This window comes from Dama dama, chromosome 14, assembly GCF_033118175.1.
Source record: "Dama dama isolate Ldn47 chromosome 14, ASM3311817v1, whole genome shotgun sequence".
Lineage (NCBI taxonomy): Eukaryota > Metazoa > Chordata > Mammalia > Artiodactyla > Cervidae > Dama > Dama dama.
In genome coordinates this window covers 62,623,121-62,644,326 of record NC_083694.1, presented here as the reverse complement: position 1 = coordinate 62,644,326, position 21,206 = coordinate 62,623,121, and the positions used below count along the sequence as shown (strand labels likewise).

General features: G+C 39.3%; 1 long non-coding RNA gene and 1 other non-coding gene across 3 annotated transcripts in view; one reads left to right on the top strand and one right to left on the bottom strand.

Moving 5' to 3' along the window:
- The window catches only part of LOC133069387 (uncharacterized), a 71,539-nt gene that overhangs the window by 27,127 nt on the left and 23,206 nt on the right, over nucleotides 1-21,206 (bottom strand). For both annotated transcript variants that reach the window (XR_009695846.1, XR_009695847.1), the window contains exon 2: nucleotides 19,487-19,559. This is a non-coding gene — a long non-coding RNA (uncharacterized LOC133069387). The remainder of the gene's footprint in view (nucleotides 1-19,486; nucleotides 19,560-21,206) is intronic.
- Nucleotides 13,102-13,208, top strand: LOC133069774 (U6 spliceosomal RNA). Its single transcript, XR_009695988.1, has one exon. It is a non-coding gene; the product is annotated as a U6 spliceosomal RNA (small nuclear RNA).

Sequence of the window (21,206 nt, the reverse complement as noted above, 5' to 3'; positions counted from 1 at the left end):
AAACTTCCAAAAAAAAAAAAAGCGAGAGAGAGAGAGAGAGAGAGAGACAAAACTTCCTGTTCTCAGGGAGTTTTTATTCTAGTAGTAGGGAGGAGAGGAACACTAAACAAATAACTAGGTAAAACACATATTATACTAGATCGTGGCTCTCCATCAGGAATTATTTTGCCCCTTGGGAGATGTTTGGTAACACCTGGAGTTACTTCTGGTTGTCACCGCTGGGGAGGAGGAAGTAGGTTGCTAGTATTTGGTGGGTAAAAGGTAGCACCATCCCTATGTTGCTAAACATCCTGGACAACAGGGCAATCCCCTAAAGAAAGAGTTAATCCAAAATGTCAGCAATGCCGAAGTTGAGAAACCTTGTATTAGATGATGAGAGTTACAGAGGAAAAACAAAGAAAGATGAAAGGGAATCCCAGGTGCAGGGCATCAGAGGGTGAGGAGTGGTTCAGGCAAGGATGCAGTAGGAATATGAACATTTGAACAAAAACCTGAAAGAGGCAAGGGAATCAGCAGCCATGTGGTATTTACAGGAAGAACATAGAAAGACAGGGAATACCAAGTACAAAGGCCTTAGTAATGAACATGTTTGCAAGACCCAGGAGAGCAAGGAGAACCAAGTGGCAAGGGCAGAGTGAGCAAAAAGGAGAGGAGCAGAGATGAAAATAAAAAGGTCACAGGGGCTGTGAGTTTTGGCTTGTGCTCTGAGTGATTAGGAATCAATTACTAATTCAGATTAATTAAAAAAGTTTGGTCAGACATGATTTCTGACTTCACTTTTAAAGGGGTCACTCTGGCTGCTGTTTGGGAAATGATCCATAAGAGGATGAGGACAGAAAGCAGGGAGACCAATTAAGCAGCATTTAAGTGGATGGTGAGAGGAAGTGAGGTGGTGAGGATGATAATCGAGTTTTTGGAAGAAGTGAAAAGTGTGAGTTGCTGTGCATGGAGATGGGGAGAATGATGGGAGAAGCAGATTGGAAGGCAGCAGAGATCAGGCATTCCATGTGGGACATGCTGAGTTTGAGATACCTACTAGAAATCCAAATGGAGATATCACAGACTGCAGAATGTGAGTTTGGAGGTTTAGGAGAAAAGTCTGAGCTGAATATGTAAATCTATGAGTCAATAGTAGATGATATCTAAAGCCATAGGTGTAAAACTCACTAAGGAACTCTATCTAAGGACTGGAAAGCTAAGTAGGGTGGGTCCAAAGGTGTGCAGAATGTTTATCAAAATGCTTAAATTATATGGTCAAATATTTTGCTAGAAAAGATCAGCTATAACTATAAACTGGAAACCTGCTCCTAAAATGCTGTTTACCCTTCATATATACATCTTTCACATTAATTCTCGAGAGTGGATAATTATTACTACAAAGTCCTTAAGGAAAGGTAAAAAAATAAAATATTTAAAGCAACAGTATCATGGATTACTGAGATTGCCTAAAGAATTCCAAAATTGGATCATAAAAATCATTTAACCTGACTTCAAAACAGTAGAGATGACAAAATCGAAGCCCCCACATGGCCAAGTCACAGACTAGTGGGACTTTAGAGTGTAACTTGCCCAAAGTCACATGACTAATCAGGAGCAAAGCCAGAATAGGAACCTTAATCTCCTATTTCTTATTCTGATGCTCTTTCCACTGTATCACGTTGAGAAGTCAACTCAAAACAAACAAACAAAAAAACCCTTATGAGATAATGATTTCAGCTGGGGGAGAAATCTGATCTGTGTACAAATATTTGATATCCACAAAGCTCACCCAATAGACAGCTTGTAGCATAAAGCAATGCACCTCTGTGTCTGCAGAAGAATAAGAATCCATCCTATGTACTAAATACAAGGATGAAACATCAAAGGAAGGTAAAATAAGCCCTCTGGCAACAGACCCTGTTACTCCAGCAGCTGGAGGAAGGTAAGGATGTGAGTCAACACAGGGGTGTAGCTTGGTTAGCCCAAGATTTTTGTCCTTACCCTGTAATAAACAAGCAACGCTGAGAAAGCCACTATGTATCCCTGGTGGAATATCCCATGGGTGGTGGTGGTGCAACAGTAAGAGGGAAAGTGATTCTGTGCTTGGCCTGGAGAGAACAAGAAAGAATCTTCTTTCGATCCTTGTCCCAAAGCACATTCACAAATATAGGCATTTATTTCTGTGGAATGAAGAATTGCTAGGGCTCCAGTAAACAAAGGAACAGAAACATCAGAAGGGGAAGCGATCTGGCCCTGTCATCCTGTGAGTCAGTGGTGGGAAGAGGCTGCATTCTAGTCTGTGGTTTAGCCTCTGCCCATATCCCTCCTCCGTGTCTGGTAAGCAAACCCAGAGCGACAGAGCAGATCTGGGTCCGGACTAGCCCACGGTGGGGGGAGATGAACAAGGGAGCTCACGTTCAGTCTGTAGTAACCTACACAGTGCATCCAGGAATTGCAAATCAAAGCACCTCAGCCTTCAAACCTCTGCTGTTCAGGTTTGCCAAGGTTTTTGAAAACTCTTAGCATTTGTATTCTACAGGACAAAATCTGGGTTGCTTACCTTTTTGTTCTTTTTAAAATTTCTAAATAAAAATACCTTTAAAAAGTTCTCCTTTGGTATTTTTTTTCAAAGTGGGTATGGTTTAAGATTGCTTTCTGGAACTCCATTTACTTCCTTTATTCTATTTAGTATAAGATTATTCTGGGGACAGGAAATATGGTTTAGTAGGAACATCCTGTGAAAAAGGAGAACTACTAATCTCATCTTTGAAAAATCATAGAGTACAATAATCTAAATTCTCACAGCAAGTCCCTTAATGGAAAGTTCCCTACTAGTGCCTTCTGGACAGGAGGGGCTTTAAGCAAGTGACCTGAATCCTACTGAATTATTTTCCCACATGATAGAACTTTGCTTATTTTTTAGGCCATTCTTGGAAAAGTCTTTCCAAATTCTACTCACAATATAAGGTCAAGCTCACAACCTATTTCTTTCCTGAAATTTCTCTGATTGTTCCTCCCAGGCAGTGTGTGTGTGTGTGTGTGTGTGTGTGTGTGTGGTCTTTACATTCCTCCATTAGACTGAAATGTCATTAAAAGACAACCCAGGATTCTACTCTGTATCACTCAATTCTATGTTCTCTCTATGGCACCCAACATGGTACTTTTGTATAAAAATAGAGAAATCTCAAATAATTACCACTAGAAATAAAAGGTGACTTGGCAAACATGCCAAAGGGGCTCTTCCTAGAAGATTATAAACAAGAGTGTGTGTGTTAGTTGCTCAGTCGAGTCTGACTCTTTGCGACTCCATGGACTGTAGCCCACCAGGCTCCTTTGTCCATGGGTTTCTCCAGGCAAGAGTGCTGGAGTGGGTTGCCAGTTCCTTCTCCAGGGGATCTTCCTGACCCAGGGATTGAATCCAGGTCTCCCAAATTGCAGGCAGATTCTTTACCATCTGAGCCACCTGGGAAGCCCCCCAACAGACAACAGTGGGGCTATGTAAAAAGGCCTAGAAAGGTTACTACCCAAATGGATATTTAAATGCATTCCATGTCACTGTGGGTGTTTAAGCAGAAAGTGGGTAATAAAACTTAGAGAAGATGTAGAGGAATTTATATAGCAGGTAAGGAGATAGATCAGATGCCCCCTAAAGCTTTTTCCAACAGTAAATTTTTAAATGAGTTTTAGATTGTTTTACCTTAGGTGAATAATCTTGTTGTACTACTGTCTCCAAAGACTCTGCCCCTATAGCTAGCAACTCTAGAAGCTTTTTTTCCAAACCACTTGACTAAAACCACCTCAGTTTATATCTTCTAAGGAATGCACCACAGAAGCCATCTAACTTTGATGTAATCCCACCTTCACTTTACTTAGTCATCACGGAGGCCCACGGCTCAGGCCAAGTCCACAGAATAGTTAGCACCTGGACTCTCAACTCCCAACCCCAGATTCAGAAGTTCATGTGCCAGGTTTGTACTTTTCTGTTCTGTGTGCTTGATCCCTACAAGCATAAGCCAGATCCAGAAGAGAGTCTGAGGATGACTGTTGTAATGGTCTCACTGTTGCTCTGTCTTCTCCGTGTAGTCTATTGGAAATCCTGAAGGGACTTTGAGGCCCTGCCATTCTTTCCCAACAATTTTAAGTGCCAGATTAATGGCACAGAAAAGAAAACTGTGTCATAAAAGTTGAAAACATGCTCCTTGAATATGTCACACTTCCTGATTATTGATGTTCCTTAAGGCAGTGTCATAATTCTCTGAGGCACAGGAACAAAACACTGTTGAAGCTGACGATGCCTAATACTATACAGGTAAAGAACCTGCCCGCAGTGCAGGAGACCTGGGTTCAATTCCTAGGGCAAGAAGATCCCCTGGAGAAGGAAATGACAACCCACTCCAGTATTTTTGCCTGGAGAATCCCATGAACAGAGGAGCCTGACAGGCTACAGTCCATTGGGTAGCAAGAGTAGGACACAATCGAGCGACTAAACCACTATACAGAGTAAGTGGGATTTCAGGCATCAGTGGGTTTGGAGACTAAGTTAGGGAGAGTGTTTCATTGTTGTCTGTTTGTCCATCTTCTAATCATATCATATAACATAAGACTACATTAGGGAGAGTGTTTCATTGTTGCCTATCTTCTAATCATATCATAAGACTAAATTAGGAAGAGTGTCTCATTGTTGTCTTCTAATCATATCATATATCATAATAATGCTAGTTCCTATACGCTGCAAATGCAAATTTATGTAGAGCAAACAACTGAAGTGATGGAAATTAATCAGGACCTAAAGACCACTGTGTTACAATATGGTAAGCTGTTTCTATTCTAATTATTTTATGACTCTAAAAGAAAGACTGATAAAGGAAAACAAATACCATAACAGACCTGTCACTCTTTTTTTAACCAATCTGCTTCACAAAATAAATCTTTTTTTGTGAGATTAATACAATTTTCCCCAACTGAAAACTATGCTTATTAATATAAGGATATAAGCACCCATAAATTAAACTCTAAAGTATCACAAATTTCCTAAAGTAATTTCAGCTAACTGAAAAACAAGTTCTCCATTCTAAAATGATCTGTGATGTTTTCAAGAGCTTCTTTTCCCTCACTGGGAAAATATGATTTGTCTGGGTATTTGTAGAAATAGTTATAATTCAAAACATCAAACCACCTTCTATGGTAAACAACCCAATGAATGACAACAAAACCATGGCTGCTTCAGCTTCTAAAAAGACTTTTCTATGATACCACTGTCAAGTTCAAAAAGATATTGTGCTGATTCGTTGCTTGTATATGATTATATTGGATGATGTATATCCTAACAGGGCTGTAACGAATCCAGCAAAAAAGCTCAAACCTCTATTTTGAGGACTGAAAAACATATTTATTTACTTATTTATCTTCTACCTATTTCCAAGTCCTCCCTGACCTTCTTGTAAATACCAAATTTAGGTTTCTGTACCTTAGCACATGCTGGTTATACATTAAATAGTTGTTGCATCCAATTAAATCAAATACCCACCACACCTGGCTAATCAAACACTGAATTCCCTCTTCTGCTGACCAAAAAAGAAAGAACAGAGGCATCTCACCTTAGCTGCTATAAATCTGTGTTTACACAGGGACAAGGATCAGAATCAGATGAGTTACAGAGCGCTTGATAATTTACTACAAGACTCTAAAGGAGGAATCACATCCCTTCCTCTTCTTGCTGAACATCACTGACCAGGGCATGGAAAAACCCCAAACCCAGCACCTCTGCCTTTTTTTTTCACCAGTCCCGCTGGCGTCCTGATGGACCAATTTGGAAACCATGATTAATCCCCTGGTAAACAGAAAATAGGCTCTGGAGCCAGGAGAAGCCAAACCTGAGTCACTCTCTGGAGACTCTACCCTCAGCCAATCTAACTCTACCTCCTCCTCCAGGAGCTGGCGATTTTCAGCAAACAGAAAGGCCTTTCTGTGGTGACAGAGGAGCCCAGTGAAGCAGAGACTGAAATGTCACTGAGAGTGACTGACCACAAGCTGGTGAAGCCCAGGTACATGCGGGGGTCACCATGTCCTAAATTATTCAAATGAAATTGGCTAGAACCCCAGGCTACATGAAATGGAAAACTCAATATCCTTCTCACTTTAATCAGGGATCGGAGGGGAGGAAGACAACGTACCTAGGTTTTTCCTTGTCACCTATGGCTCTAACTTGGTTTGGTCTATGATCCTCGCCAGTACATGAGAACGACCACTGCTGTTGCCCCTTGTTGCACTTGGCCCTACTTCCTGCACATACACCTCACTTTATGTACTTCCCCAAATACCACTGACTTAAAGTTCTGGGTGTTAACTACTTTTATGGAAGAGTCAAGGCAATGGAGAAAATTTACATGGAAGCAACAAAAATAAGAAGATGTGGTACATATAGACAGTGGAATATTACTGTTCTTGTTGTTTAGTCACTGAGTCGTGTCCAATTCTTTTACAACCCCATGGACTGTAGCCTGCCAGGCTGTTCTGTCCATAGGGTTTTTCAGGCAAAAATACTGGAGTGGGTTGCCATTTCCTTCTCCAGGGGATCTTCCCAACCCAGGGGTTGAACCTGGGTCTCCTGCATTGCAGGCAAATTCTTCTACCATTTGAGCCACCGGGGCAGGCGGGGGGCGGGGTTGGGGGGGTGGCTAAAGATAAAAATATTTACCAAAAAAGGGAAAATTAAAGATCCCTGTTCTTAAAAGCTTTTCAATCATCCCGGCCCCAGAAACTTCATTCTTACACATTGTCCTTTGCCTCAAGCTCTGGCCTGCTCTGGCCTCCTCTGGCCACAACCTCCCCTCTTTCTCTAGGTAAGCCCCCCTCCCAAATTCCTGCCACTTTATTATGTAAATACTGCTTTAATTTCCCTGTTTCCTTGCAAACACAGTCCTCACCATGCACTCTCAAAACATTTTCCTAACAAACATACCTCTTTTCCTAAGAGGAGCTTTATGACAGGTGTTCAAACACTATATTTACACACTCCTACACACACAGATAAGCATGCACACACACACACGCACACACATACAACTGTGACTCTCAGAAAACACAGGCACAGACAGAGCTGTAAGTTTTCAGGAGCAGTGTCCATAGGTCTGGAATAGAAAAATTGGACAGAATGGGAGGATTTTCAAGTTGTGTGCTTCTCCCTTACTTTTCTAGGATACAGCGTTCACTGGGAATATTAGAGATTCTCACTGCTGTTTAATTGTCTGAGACCAGGGGCGCCAAGAAGCCCAGCTCCTGTTCCTTAGGACATATCCATGTCACTTCTAGTAGTTCAGCTGATCCCTCTCTCTCTGTAGGCTGCAGCTGTTTCAGCCTCTACACTTTTGTTCATCCTCTCTGTCACACACAAACACACCCTTTGCCAGCTAGAATGCTCTGAATCAGATCTATTCTTCAAAGTTGTTTTTTTTTTTTTCTTTTGTATGGAGTCACCCAGATTGTGGCATTTGATTTTATTCTTTTCATTCTTAATTTCTTCTACTTTTTTCTCTTACAGTTAGTTTCTTCTACTTATTCATTTCATTTACGTAGACATTTCCTCCCTAATAGTGATGGAAATTCACTTGAGTGCAAGGACTGTGTCTGGCCCTTTCTTTGTGTTCCTCACAGTAACTAGCACAGTTTAAGACACGCAATAGATGCTCAGCAAATACCTCCGGGGTTAAATTAAACAGATCACAGGACCTCTGAACCTCAGTGTAATTATCCATAGTATAATTAACCACAAACATTAATACTCCTTCTAGAGGGCAGCTAAGGAAAGGTGGGTCCCTGGAAATGGTGCGTTCAGCAAATTTGGGTAGGTTCTAATTTTCAAATCTAATATCTACTTTTTTTGTAACCTTGGGCCAGTTATTTAACTTTCCTAAGCATCATTTTTCAAATCTGTAAAATAAGAAAGATGAAAACACCTACCCTGCTCAACTCATGTAGTAGTTGTAAGGATTAAGTGGGAATATATTTGAAAGTGATCTGAGAAGCACTGTGTGCACAAGACAAATTATTTTAAGTATTAAGATGTTCCAAATCTTAAAAAGAACTTGAATATTTTATGAAGTAGCATAGATTATAGATTAAAAGTCTTCTCATATTTATTATGAAGCATTTTCCTATAAGTAAATGCCACTATTATTCTCCAAAAGCACTTTCTTATCCATAAAGGAAGATGTATGACAGCTCTCTAACCTATGCAAATCTTACCTATAAGCAAAATGTCTCTTGTTTTTTCTCTTGTAACCAACAATATTTGTTTCATTTCCTGCAGGATTAGCTATCATAGGAAAATCAAGGTATATAAAAGCCGTCTTTGATGCTAACATTATGAAAATTATTATACTCTAACACTCCCTACTAAACTATGTTAGGAAAATGCCTTTAGATGCAGCAAATTTATTTAATACAAAAGACTACTTTTAGAGTTGTTTAAATAATATTAAGTATATTTTTATCATAAGAATCTAATGAATTTTTTGCTTCTTTAGCCTATAAGTCTTCTTTCTTTATTTCAGTGTGTATTAGTTTCCTATGACTGCTATAACAAATTACCACAAACTTTATTAATTAAAACAACAGTCTTAGAGAACAGACATCTGAAATCAGTTTCATTGAACTGAACTCAAGGTATTGGCCAGGCCACTCTGTACTCCTTCCACAAGCTGTGGGGGAGAATCCATTCTTTGCTTCCTCCAGCTTCTGTGTAGTTGTCAGCATTCCCCGGCTCAAGGCTGCATCATTTGGATCTCTGCCTCCCTGGTCAGATTTCTTCTCCTCTTCTGGCTTCCAGGGATTATAGTATTGTGTGCTCAGTCGTGTCCGATTCTTTGTGACCTCATGGACTGTAGCACACCAGGCTCCTCTGCCTATGGGATTTTACAGGCAAGAATACAGGAGTGGGTTGCCTTTTTCTTCTTCAGGGGATCTTCCTGGCCCAGGGATCAAACTGGTATCTCTTGCATCTCCTGCATTGGCAGGTGGATTCTTTACCACTAGAGCCACCTGGGAAGCCGTTCCAGAGACGAGAACATGAATATCTTTGGGTGTCATTTTCAGCCTACCACAGAGTTGTTCTCAACCTTTACCAGTCATCAGAATCACCAGGGAAGTTTGTTAAAACAAAATACTGGGACCCACTCCCAGAGTTTCTGATTCAAGAGTGGGGTCCAGGTTTTTGAACTATTAACAGATGCCCAGGTGGTGATGATGGTACCAGTCTGAAGCTTACACTTTGAGAATCACTAACTTATGTTATCCAATGCTTTAAAAATTATATTCACATTTAATTTTCCCATTTTTGTTGCCAACTTTTTATATGCCTTTTGTGCACATTCTATAAAGAAAGCTGAGCACTGAAGAATTGGTATTTTTGAACTGTGGTGTTAGAGAAGACTCTTGCGAGTCCCTTGAACTGCAAGGAGATCCAACCAGTCCATTCTAAAGGAAATCAGTCCTGAATATTCATTGGAAGGACTGATGCTAAATCTGAAACTCCAATACTTTGGCCACCTGATGCAAAGAACTGACTCACTAGAAAAGACCCTGATGTTGGGAAAGATTGAGGGCAGGAAGAGAAGGGAACGACAGAGGATGAGATGGTTGGATGGCATCACCAACTTGAAGGAATGAGTTTGATCAAGCTCCGGGAGTTGGTGATGGACAGGGAGGCCTGGCGTTTTGCAGTCCATGGGGTCACAAAGAGTTGGACACGACTGAGTGACTGAACTAAACTAGGCACATTCTAACATTGGATACGTTGACAGAAACAGTGCAACTGACACCTCTTTCTCTTATAGAGTCTATGTGCTTTCTTCTCTGTATTAGAGCTCTGTAGTTAGATATTTCCAGAGAACAAAATTTTTCTTCCATGGACTCATTTGACATTCCCATTGGTTTCAGCAAGAGAAAGTATAGACTATATTAGTGCATATTCCTCAGCCTGGCACTCAAGGGCCTCCAACATATGATTTTAACTCATGCCTATAGCTCCCAGCTAGGTTCTTTGCAGCTCCCCAAACCGCTTTGAACATTTCTTCCAAGTAAGAGACTTCCGCAGTCTGTGGTTCCTGCCTTCCTGACAGTTACACTATATGAGTTAATATGGTTGCCATTTTTGCCAACTCTGCTTCAAGTTAGATTCTGTCTCTTGTAGTCAAGAGTCCTGACTAACAACCTATGTGAATGAAGGACACGTAATCCTTGAATAACTCTTGTAAGAAAAGTGGAACTTCCACTGTTCTGATGAGAATTTCTAATCCCCTGTGTATATTAGACCATGCACTGTCCTTGGAGATACTGGGTATAATGGAAAATTGTATATAACTCATTGCTATGAACCTAAAGTAGTAGAAAAATAAAAAGAGAAGAGTTCAACTCTTCAGGAGAAATTTTCACAGGAATCTTGATGAGGGAGGCCAATATTATTAGTTTCACTTTTCATTGTTTAAAAAGATAAAGCCCAGAAAAGGTCAAATAGCCCAGTTCTGTCATTTTTAAAGCTAATGGAAGGGGAAAGACATGTTACTGCATTAAAAATGAAATGTGGTACTGTGGTAGAAGTATATACACAATACACCAATGGGGACAAAGGAGGAGTGGGTATTTCTACCTAGAGCCATGAGAGAAAAGACTTGGAAACATTAGGGAGGTGGCAACTCTTGAACCGAGTTCCTCAGGACAAAGACTGCCTTAAAATATCAGCTCTTTCTAGTCTTCTACTCAGTCACAAGAGAAATCATAAATCATCCAGTCAGTAAGTATTTATAAGATACCTATATATATATGAAGTGCAAGTTAAATAAGGTAAGGATTCTTTCCTCAAGAGGTTCATACAGTGAGACCAAAAAATCTGAACTTTTAAAGTACAGCATGGTTAGAAGATAAAATTATATGCTGCCTAGGATTTTTTTCCAAAAGAAAAAAAAAGATGCATAGGGGACAGGAAGTGGGTGGAGGAATAGATGGAACAAGACTTGCCATGGGATAAAAATGGTTGAAATTAGGTACAGTGGCTTTGCAATGTGATAACTTGACCAGGCTGGCCTACATGTCCCAGAACTCCATTCCTCTATGTTTCTGGTTAGGGTGGGCCACAAGAGACATTCTTGTTTGGAATTTGGGGACTGAAGGTAAAGCTACAGCCACTTTTATAGCCAAGCATATTGTCTTTCTCTATCGCTGCACCACCCTGGCATGGCCTAAAACTGTATCACCTACTCCTAGAACTTCCTTGAGCCTCTCCAACTCCACAGCAAGGTGTGTGTGCCTAGCTCTATGTTGAAGGGCCCTGACTTCTGTTGGACACCACAAACCAAGGTCTGAGGCAAGATGAGTTTCAGCCTGTCCTCGAAGTTTCCAACTCCAACAGGTTCTTACTCTCTCCCACTTTGGACTCATCTTTCCGTTGCAACTGCCTGCTCTGTGCAGTTCAAATTCCAGCAATCAATTCAAGGGTAACAGTCTTACAGCCACCAATAAACCAGGTTCCACAAAGGCACAATTGCATATGCAAAAGCATACACACATATATGTATATTTAGACACACATACTTACGTTCACACATGTCCTAGTAGTTCTGCTTAACTTTTTGAGCACTGACTGATAAAGAGGGTGATCAGTACATCGCATTTTTTATATTATTTTCATTTGGGGGGATATGTTTGAAATTTTCCCCATTAGCACTTAATTTTAAGTTCACTATGGAGGAGTTTGACAATAGAGTGTGAATAAGATGTTGTGGAATCACCTGAGGGGAGCCAACTCCAGCATGTGAAGCTTGAGCAGAAGTTCCCTCCTTATAATCAGTCTCTGCTTGCTTTCCCAGCTCTCTTTTGTGCTCCTTCCTCCCAAAGGTATGTCAGTTTAATCCTCTTAATTCTTCTTCCTAAGCACATGCCCCCAAATTTCAACCATCCTATGCATAATTCTTAATTCTCTATAAATATCTCTGACCTCTTTCTGGATTTCCAAACTCTCATTTCCAACTGCTTGTTAGATGTCTCATTATTCATGGACTACCAACATTTAGTCTCAATATTCATTGGCTTCCCTGGTGGCTCAGATGGTAAAGAATCCACCTGCAATGTGGGAGACCTGGATTCAATCCCTGGGTGGGGAAGATCCCCCGGAGGAGGGCATGGTAACCCACTCCAGTATTCTTGCCTGGAGAATCCCATGGACAGAGGAGCCTGGCAGCTACAGTCCATGGGGTTGCAAAGAGTCAGACACTGAGTGACTAAGCACAGCACACACCATCATCTAAAAATTAACATTACATTTCAAAACTAAAAGCTAATCCTTCTAACTTCCGATTTCTCTTGGTCTTTCATTCCTGGCCCATGAGCACAAAATCCAGAGTTATCTTTGGCACCACACCTCTTCCGTCTAATCTTTGGCCATATCCTGTCAAGTTACTTCCACAGATCTGCATTCTAGGGCATCATAAACATTTCCCTTTCCTTTGTTATCTTATCCACCTGGTCATTCTTATATTCATTCCAAAATGATTTTCCAAGCATCTATTAATACAGAAAATGTTGAGATGAACCAATGGAAGAAAAACATCCTTATCCTCTGAAAGTGAAAAGTGAAGTGAAAGTCGTTCAGTCGTGTCCAGCTCTTTGCAACCCCGTGGACTATACAGTCCATGGAATTCTCCAGGCCAGAATACTGGAGTGGGTAGCCCTTCCCTTCTCCAGGGGATCATCCCAACCCAGGGATCAAACCCAGGTCTCCCGCATTGCAGGTGGTTCATTTGCTTCCCTGGTGGCTCAGCTGGTAAAGAATCCACCTGCAGTGCAGGAGACCTAGGTTTATCTTTGGGTTGGGAAGATCCCCTGGAGAAGATTATGGCTACGCACTCCAGTATTCTGGCCTGGAGAATTCCATGGACTGAATAGTCTGTGGGATCGCAAAAAGTCAGACATGATAGAGCGACTTTCACTTTCACTTTTCACTTTTAAAGGATAAAGATGTATTTCTTCCATCAATTCATCTCAAGACTTTCTATATTAATAGATGCTTGGAAAAGCACTGTGGAATGAATATAAGAATGACCAGGTGGATAAGATAATAAAGAAAAGGGAGTGCTCGCTTCGGCAGCACATATACTAAAATTGGAACGATACAGAGAAGATTAGCATGGCCCCTGCGCAAGGATGACACGCAAATTCATGAAGCGTTCCATATTTTTTATATATGGAATTTAGAAAGATGGTAACGATAACCCTATATGCAAAACAGAAAAAGAGACACAGATGTACAGAACAGACTTTTGAACTCTGTGGGAGAAGGTGAGGGTGGGATGTTGCGAAAGAACAGCATGTATATTATCTATGGTGAAACAGGTCACCAGCCCAGGTGGGATGCATGAGACAAGTGCTCGGGCCTGGTGCACTGGGAAGACCCAGAGGAATCGGGTGGAGAGGGAGGTGGGAGGGGGGATCGGGATGGGGAATACGTGTAAATCTATTGCTGATTCATGTCAATGTATGACAAAACCCACTGAAAAAATAAAAAATTAAAAAATAAAAAAAAAAACAAAAGGGAAATGTTTATGATGCCCTAGAGTGCACATCTGTGGAAGTAAATTGTCAGGATATGGCCAAAGATTGGATGGAAGGGGTGGTGTCAAAGATAACTCTGGATTTTGTGCTCAGGGACCAGGAACAAAAGACCAAGAGAAATTATCCTTATCATTCCTTAAAAGCCTACAGCCTCTTTCATTACTTATAGAGCACAATCCATGCTCTTAGTATCAAAGATCATCTAAAATCTGACCCTGTCTGTGGTAAATGTGACTGCTGCCCAGGTGATGAAACTTTCATAGGGGCTTTAGGGAAGGACTGTCTCCAGAGTAAAAGTCTCCCTGGAGGTCAGGCTGGGAGAACCTGTCTTCCCGCACCATTCTCAATCTGGCTTGGAGTTAAGAGAACACAGCTTTTCATTTCTTCCCATGTTAAACGCAAAAACAAAAATTCTGTGATTATACAAATGATTATACAAATGATAAGTGTTCTTCTCTTTCCTAATTTCAAAACTACAAAGAAGCAAAAAGAATAAAACAATAATGACCTCTAGTACCACCACCCAGAGACATGTGTAATCACTTTTCATATTTTGGCGTGACTTCTTAAAGAAGATTTATAGTTTTAATTTATAAACTTTGGATAACACTGTGTATACTGTGTTCTAATCTGTATATTTCATATAACAATATGTGTGAGCAAATTTCCATGTCATTAAATAAATTTATGCATCTATCATTTCCAAAGGCAGCCTGTTATTCTCTTGTATGGATGTGATATATGTCCCTTTCTGAGGACATTTAGGTTATTTCTAATTTCCTCTACAACAAAAAAATTTGCAATAAATATCCATATAGATGAATCTTTTTCTGCACCTCATTGTTCTCTTTAGGACGAACTCCCAAAAGTAAAATTTCTGAGTCAAAAGGAATGTATATTTTTAAGGCTTTCATTATAAGAAATGAAAGAACTCACATAGTTCTCTAAGAATCATTTGGAAAACTTGTATAGGATTTCAGCAACATGCCAATGATAAAAAGAGTCTGAAAGTAGCAGAACTACACTTAAAGGTGCCCTTAATCACCTACCTTCTGAGGATATCAGAACTCTGGGGTGCAGTAGGTTAATTACTTCTGTAGTACAATATATATTAACTGATGATTTGAAAGACAACAATTTAATTTATATGTAGAGAATGTACACTATAGGAATTTTACTCATTACTTTACAGTATTACTTAATTTGCTCCAGGGTTTATTTCTTTGGGTAGACATTTGGGTTGCTACTGTTATTTTTTAATATAGACGTTTTCTGTTTTAGCACAAGGCAGTAATGAGTTTGTCATGAGATGGTATGGCAGAAAACTTCCACTTTACCCTTCCGTAACAATAGAACTTAGCCACCCAACTAAGAGCTATGCTGCCCACTTTTCTTGCAGCTAAGTGTAGTCATGTGACAAGGTTCTGGACAATACAAGTAAGCTGGAGGGATGAATGCCCTACCCTCTACCCTTCTCCACTTTCCACTGGTTGGAAAGCAGACTTGTAGTAGCTGTGGGAGCAGTAATACTAGACCACCAGATGGAAACTTCATGTTGAGGCTGGAGGAGCAACTAGATAGAAAAAGTGTTAACCCTTACACCATTAAACTACCTAATTAGCCGCAGTCTATTTAAATTTGACTATTCTGTGAGAAAGAAACTTCTATCTTGTTTGTGACTGTTATTTTGACCTTTGTTTCAGGAGCTGACCTAGTAGCCTAACACAGAGTGAAGATTTGGGGAACTTGGTCATTTATTGTCACTGATCATTACCAAAATAGTCCAAGTGGTAACAGTAACTTTTTAGGTTAAAGGACAAACAATGTGTTGACAGTCAAATAAATGAGACCCAAAATATGCTACCACAGAAATATGTATGAACTCTCACTATCTAATGAACTTTTTCTTTAGGTCAAAAATCCAGTTTTGTAAAAAGAATGACTTGGCTTCTTGCCTTTTTGACTTGTTTCCACACTGTATAAAAAAGTTAGACTCAATGACCTTGGTTTAATTTTATATCTTTTTTAACCTTCGTGATTATGTAGACTTTATTATTATATAGATTTCTTCCTTGATGTTCAGAGATTTTATAAAGATGAAAAAAGAATGAATAAAGCACTTAAATTATAAAATTTAACTCAATATAAATTGCAGATAAATATATATAAACACTCAGTTTTTATAAATTATAACTGTACTTTTACATAGTACCTCTGAAAAATGATCTAGATACCGCCAGCTAAACAATAAATTTTATCTTACCTAGTAAATACATAAAGTATTATATTTCTATATCCACTTTAGAGGTAAGGAACATGAAAAGAAAGAAACAGTTTGTCACAGATGAGTTTAGTTAAGATTCAGGAGACTCATTGTAAGTCTTATACTAAATATATGTGTGTGTGCATGTGGGTGTGGGTGGGTAGGTGTGTATCCACCCACATATACATCTTTAGTGTCCATTTCTTTCTTCCCAACAGTACCCAGATTTCCTTTGGGGGAAAAACCCACTGAGCAGTGATCCATCGCATAAATCCAGATGTATACCTCCAAGGAAGTTGAGAAGACCAGACCCTTCCCTGTCCCCATCCCACCCAGTCCTCTTAGCCAAGGAGTAGGCGAGTGGAGTCAACCAGGCAGCTGCTCACCTCCCCCCCAGCCCCACCCCCGGGCTTTTGAAACAAGAGACACAAGGAGACAGCAATGGCTCTGATAAGTTTTCTGGAGTGACCAACCTGTTTTCAAGTCCTGCTCTCCAATACCACATCAGTTCTGAGCACAACCAGCACTACCACTTTGCTTCAATAAATACTCTTTAGTTTCACTTGGCCAGGGTCAGATTTTGTTAGCAGCAGCCAAGGTACTCTCCTTGCCACAAAACATCTTACCACCACATGACCTAACCTCTCTTTTCCTAGTGAATAATTTTTGTTTAAAACCTAAATGAATGAAGAAAATACAGGCGAAATTATGTTTCAAAGTTTCATGGGGTATTAACATAATTTTTGTTGGCTATAACTTGAGAATTCAGTGTATGGGTTCTAGTTTTCTCCCTTTTTGTTCTGATATAAATATTATCTTTCTGAAATTTTAACCACATACTTCAAAATGTAGGTAATTTTTAATAGTCTTCAAATATTCTTTTTTCATATATACTAATTTATATCTTATAAAATAATGTGCTCTCTAAAAATAATTAGTAAATACCAGGATACAGCTTCTATCTCATATTTCATCTTTTTCACACAAAGAAATATAAACTAAGTTGGGAGCCAACTTAGTTGCTAAAACCAGTAACTCTTCACTCCTAATAGACACAGTTATTTGCCTTCTGATTTGCACAGCTTTCCATTTTACACATCTGTCAAGCAGAAACAGCTGGTTGCTAAGCAACACCTTTCCTCTCAATGAGCAGAAACAGACATCACAGAAGACCAATTTTTAACATATTATATACATACATATGAAGTTAAAGAGAGACCCAGACCCACAGTTTGTCTGTTTGCCCAGAATGCTTGTCATGAATAATTAATTCATAATAACAGTGCCTCAATTCCAAATACATTTGATCCGTGAACTATATCACCTTGTATTACCTTCTAGCATCTTCCTCATTACTGAAAAATCAGCAAGTAATATAGAAAGAAACTAGACTTCTGCAGCAAATTTCCTTAGAAAAACTCTCGGTGAAGTACATACTGGGTTTTGTTGAACCGAGTCAATGCTAACATAGCACTCACACGCCTCGTGCAATACTATTTTCTTGGTTATAACTACACGTTTAATGCCCTGAGAGGACACACCCCAAGTGGTTAGTAGTGACCACCATAGGGAAATGACTGTTTGCTTTTTCCTCTGTATTCTTTATAACAAAAATAAAAATTACTAGTAGTTGCTGTGCATTTAAGAAGTGCTAGACTGTTTGAAGGTCATATGTGTTAAGTCACATTAGCATTTTCCATTTGGCAGATAAAAGAAGACTCTCAGAGAAGTTGTGTAACTTGCTCAAAGTTATGCATACAAAAAGCAAGAGAGAGCCAGAGTTTGAACTCAGGCAGTAAAGCTCCAGGTCTTCACACTTCACTAGTCTTCCTTTTACAAGTTTTATTTTCACTGGTGTATGTTCATGTATTGCTTAAATAAATACCTTCCTCTAAAAAAAAAAAATCATATTGTTTCTGGACATACAGAATTATAAGTACATCTAGGTGCTCAATTCATTAGCATCTTTTCACCATTGGCTTTAATTGATTTTATGTCAGTAGGAGTTAACAGCATAATAAAAATCTGACAAGTATATGAGAATCAGTGAGCTGATTCTAGTCAACAGAGAACTAAAACTGTGCCAATTCAACTGAACCTGTGGCCACATGCTGTGTTTACTCAAAATAGATCATGCAGTTGTAGTAGTTTCTAAGGAATTGTTATTAATAAATAACACTTCTGTGAATTGATTCTCTTCTCACATGTATATTTAATGATTTTTTTCACTTGACTTAGTATTAATATAAGAAAAAACTAAGAATGAAAGATAATTTTTATTTACAGCCCTTGATAACAAACACTCTTTCAAAGTAATATTACCCTCCCTTTGTCCTGTCATTCAAATGTCTAAAATGGTTTATGCTGATGAAAAGCCATGTTCTGGTGCATGTTCCTCTTGTCCTTGCTCACTTTTGAACTCAGTGTAACCAAAGATCAGTACTTATCAGCAATACAGGCAGAAATTATTTTCTCCTTCAATTATTCCCACTCCAGGGAGGTAGATAAGATTTTCAAATAAGGAAAAATACAAACCAGATCAGGAAAGGACCACTTTGCTGAATAAAACTGATTTAGGAAAGCAGAAATATCCCAAATGTATTTGTTTTAGGGTTAAACCTTTTTCTTTTCTGTGTATTAATTCATTCTGTGTGAGAAAACCACCCTGGGTGCCAGAGACATAGAAATGGAATACACAAATCTAATGTTCATATTCAAGAAGAGAAAGCAGATGCATGAACCCCAAATCATAGATTAATATCAAAATGCTGAAAAGGGGCCTGAAGAGAGCTATAGGGACCCATAGGATCGACCACTCCAGAAAGTGGGAAGCAGGAAGGCTTCTAAGAAAGGGTCCATGGGAGCTGGGTCTTGAAGCATGAGTAGAAATTTGTCAGAAAGAAAAGCAGTTGGAGTTCCCAAGTTAGAGTCAATAACATGTGCAAAGTCCCAAAGATATAAAAAGCTATGGTGCCTTGAGGATGGTGAGAACTCTTGTACTCTGATGAGGAGATAGGATGGGCCAGGTGAGTAAAGATTTTATCTGAGAGAATTTGGACCTTATCCTGAGGGTAATCAGGAGGTGACAGACATGCTAGCAGACAATGAAATATTTTATTAATGTAAACCACAGCCATAAAAAAAAAAAATGTAACTAAGGAAAATTGGGAGGGAAAAAGTAGAAAATGAATACCTGTGCTAATTTCCTCACCTTTCCTAGGAAAGCAGTCAATAGGTACATCTAAAAGCCAGTCTGAAAACAGAAGTCAACTATATTGTCTAGTCAATAAAGGCAACCACTAAAACTGAATATAATACTAGAGGTTACAAATATCAGGAGACAAAACACATTAATTTAGATAGACGTTTCTATAAGAATTCTTCTCATCCTTTACAGCAAGAAGTCAGTACATATTACCCAGAACTGATAAATCAAGAAGTAGAAATCAGCAGCAAAACTTAAGCCATCTGTCTCTGCAAAAGGAGGTCTGGCTAGAGAATACCTTCTGCTGGGTTTGATACCTGGAATCCACTGTATTAGGCACAAAAGCAAAAGGAACAGAGCTGATCTTTCTTTCTCTTTCATCACTTTCTCCAACAGGGTATTTATTACTGTATTACCTTTATGATGTAGCCTCTTACCTCCTCTCCCAGGGGAATGTCTCCACAGGGATGTTTACTACTTTTCTATTCTAGGGTCAGCCAGTCTTCAGTTCTAGAATGAGAAAAATAGGCTTTAGCCCATGCACTAATGATAAAATACAGACTCTCAAAAGATTTCAATGAGCTTAAAATGATTAGGACTAATGTCGCTTCTCTACTTTAGATACGGAAAACCTAGAAAATAAGAAATGTAAAGCCTTTGCTAAGTCACTTCAGTTATGGCTGACTCTTTGCTACTCCATGGACTATGGCCGCCCCCCCCCCACCCCAAGCACCTCTGTCCAAGGGATTCTCCAGGCAAGAATACTGGAGTGTGCTGCCATGCCCTCCTCCAGGGGATCTTCCCAACCCAAAGATCAAACCCAGGTCTCTTACCTCTCTTACATTGGCAGGTGGGTTTTTTATCACTAGTGCCACCTGGGGCTGAGAAAGACTACTAGTCATACCATAGGTACTAAATTAACAACTGTTTTCTATTTCTTTACTGCTTTTCATGCACATTAGGGAAGCTTCAAACCTTCTTACAACTGTCTTAAAGGCTTAAGATGGGAAAAATGATCAGAAGGGTTTTAACTTTCTCTTAGAAATAACACCTTTGTGACAAAATTCAGGTTAATTTTTTAAAAACCACATGTGAGAAAAGTCAGCAACAATCTGCTAGAAGATTATGCTATAAAGAAAAGAGCCAGTGTCCCTAAAAAAAGAAAAAGTCATGTCATCCATCATTCCTTAGACAAAAAGAATGGCATCAATTGCACTACATGCAAAACCAATTCTTAAATATTTCTCATAAAATGATCTACAAAAGACATCAAGGCTTTTGCTGTACAGTAGAAACTAACAAAACACTGTAAAGCAATTATACTCCAATTAAAATTAACATAAAAAGAAAAAAGACATCAATGCATAAGCAGCAGGCCTTTGCTCTTCTTTGAAAAAAATTTTATATATATTTCTGAGGCCATACCTCAAGACTATAAGGCTGACTCTGTAGATCTGGGTTAGAAGCTCAGTTCTGACACTGTCTAGGCGACCTTGGTCAAGTCATTTCCTCTAAGACTTAGTTTTCTAATACTGTGCTTTTTACAGGGTTGTGGTGAGGATTACCCCAAAGAACTGATGTAAAGTGCTTTAAAACAGCAGATGGTACAATGTTAGCTATTATTGCTGAGTAACATTTAATTTTTTTAACGGAAATATTTTTTACTTTTAAAATTGCCCTTTAACACAAATATCCCAGGCTAGCAATTAACTTTTAATCAGTGAAAAAAAAATCAGCATTTTGTTTGTTTAGTTAGATGCTATGGATTCAACAGAGGACACCTAAATAGTGTCCTAGAGAAGGTCATCTGGAACTCACGAGGCAGGCTTGACATCACCCAGCCCCTCGCTGCCCTCATGGTCTTCATGCAGGCCATCTCCTTCCGGAGATGAACCTCTTTCAAGGAGTGCCTTTACATTGAGAAGCTGTTTTCTCACCAGTAACAAATGATTTGGTTACCAGCCATGAGAGTGAGAAAAGTGGTTGTGTGATCAAGGGTAACTCCTACAAAACATTTTATAAATTCAAATGGCAACAGGATTTTTCTTTGACAGTTTTATCCTAACATGTTGACAATTTCAGGGTCAGGCAGTTTTCTCTGGGCAGAAAATGGAGTTGGTGGGGCAGAGGAGGTGTGGAAAATAACACACTCACATA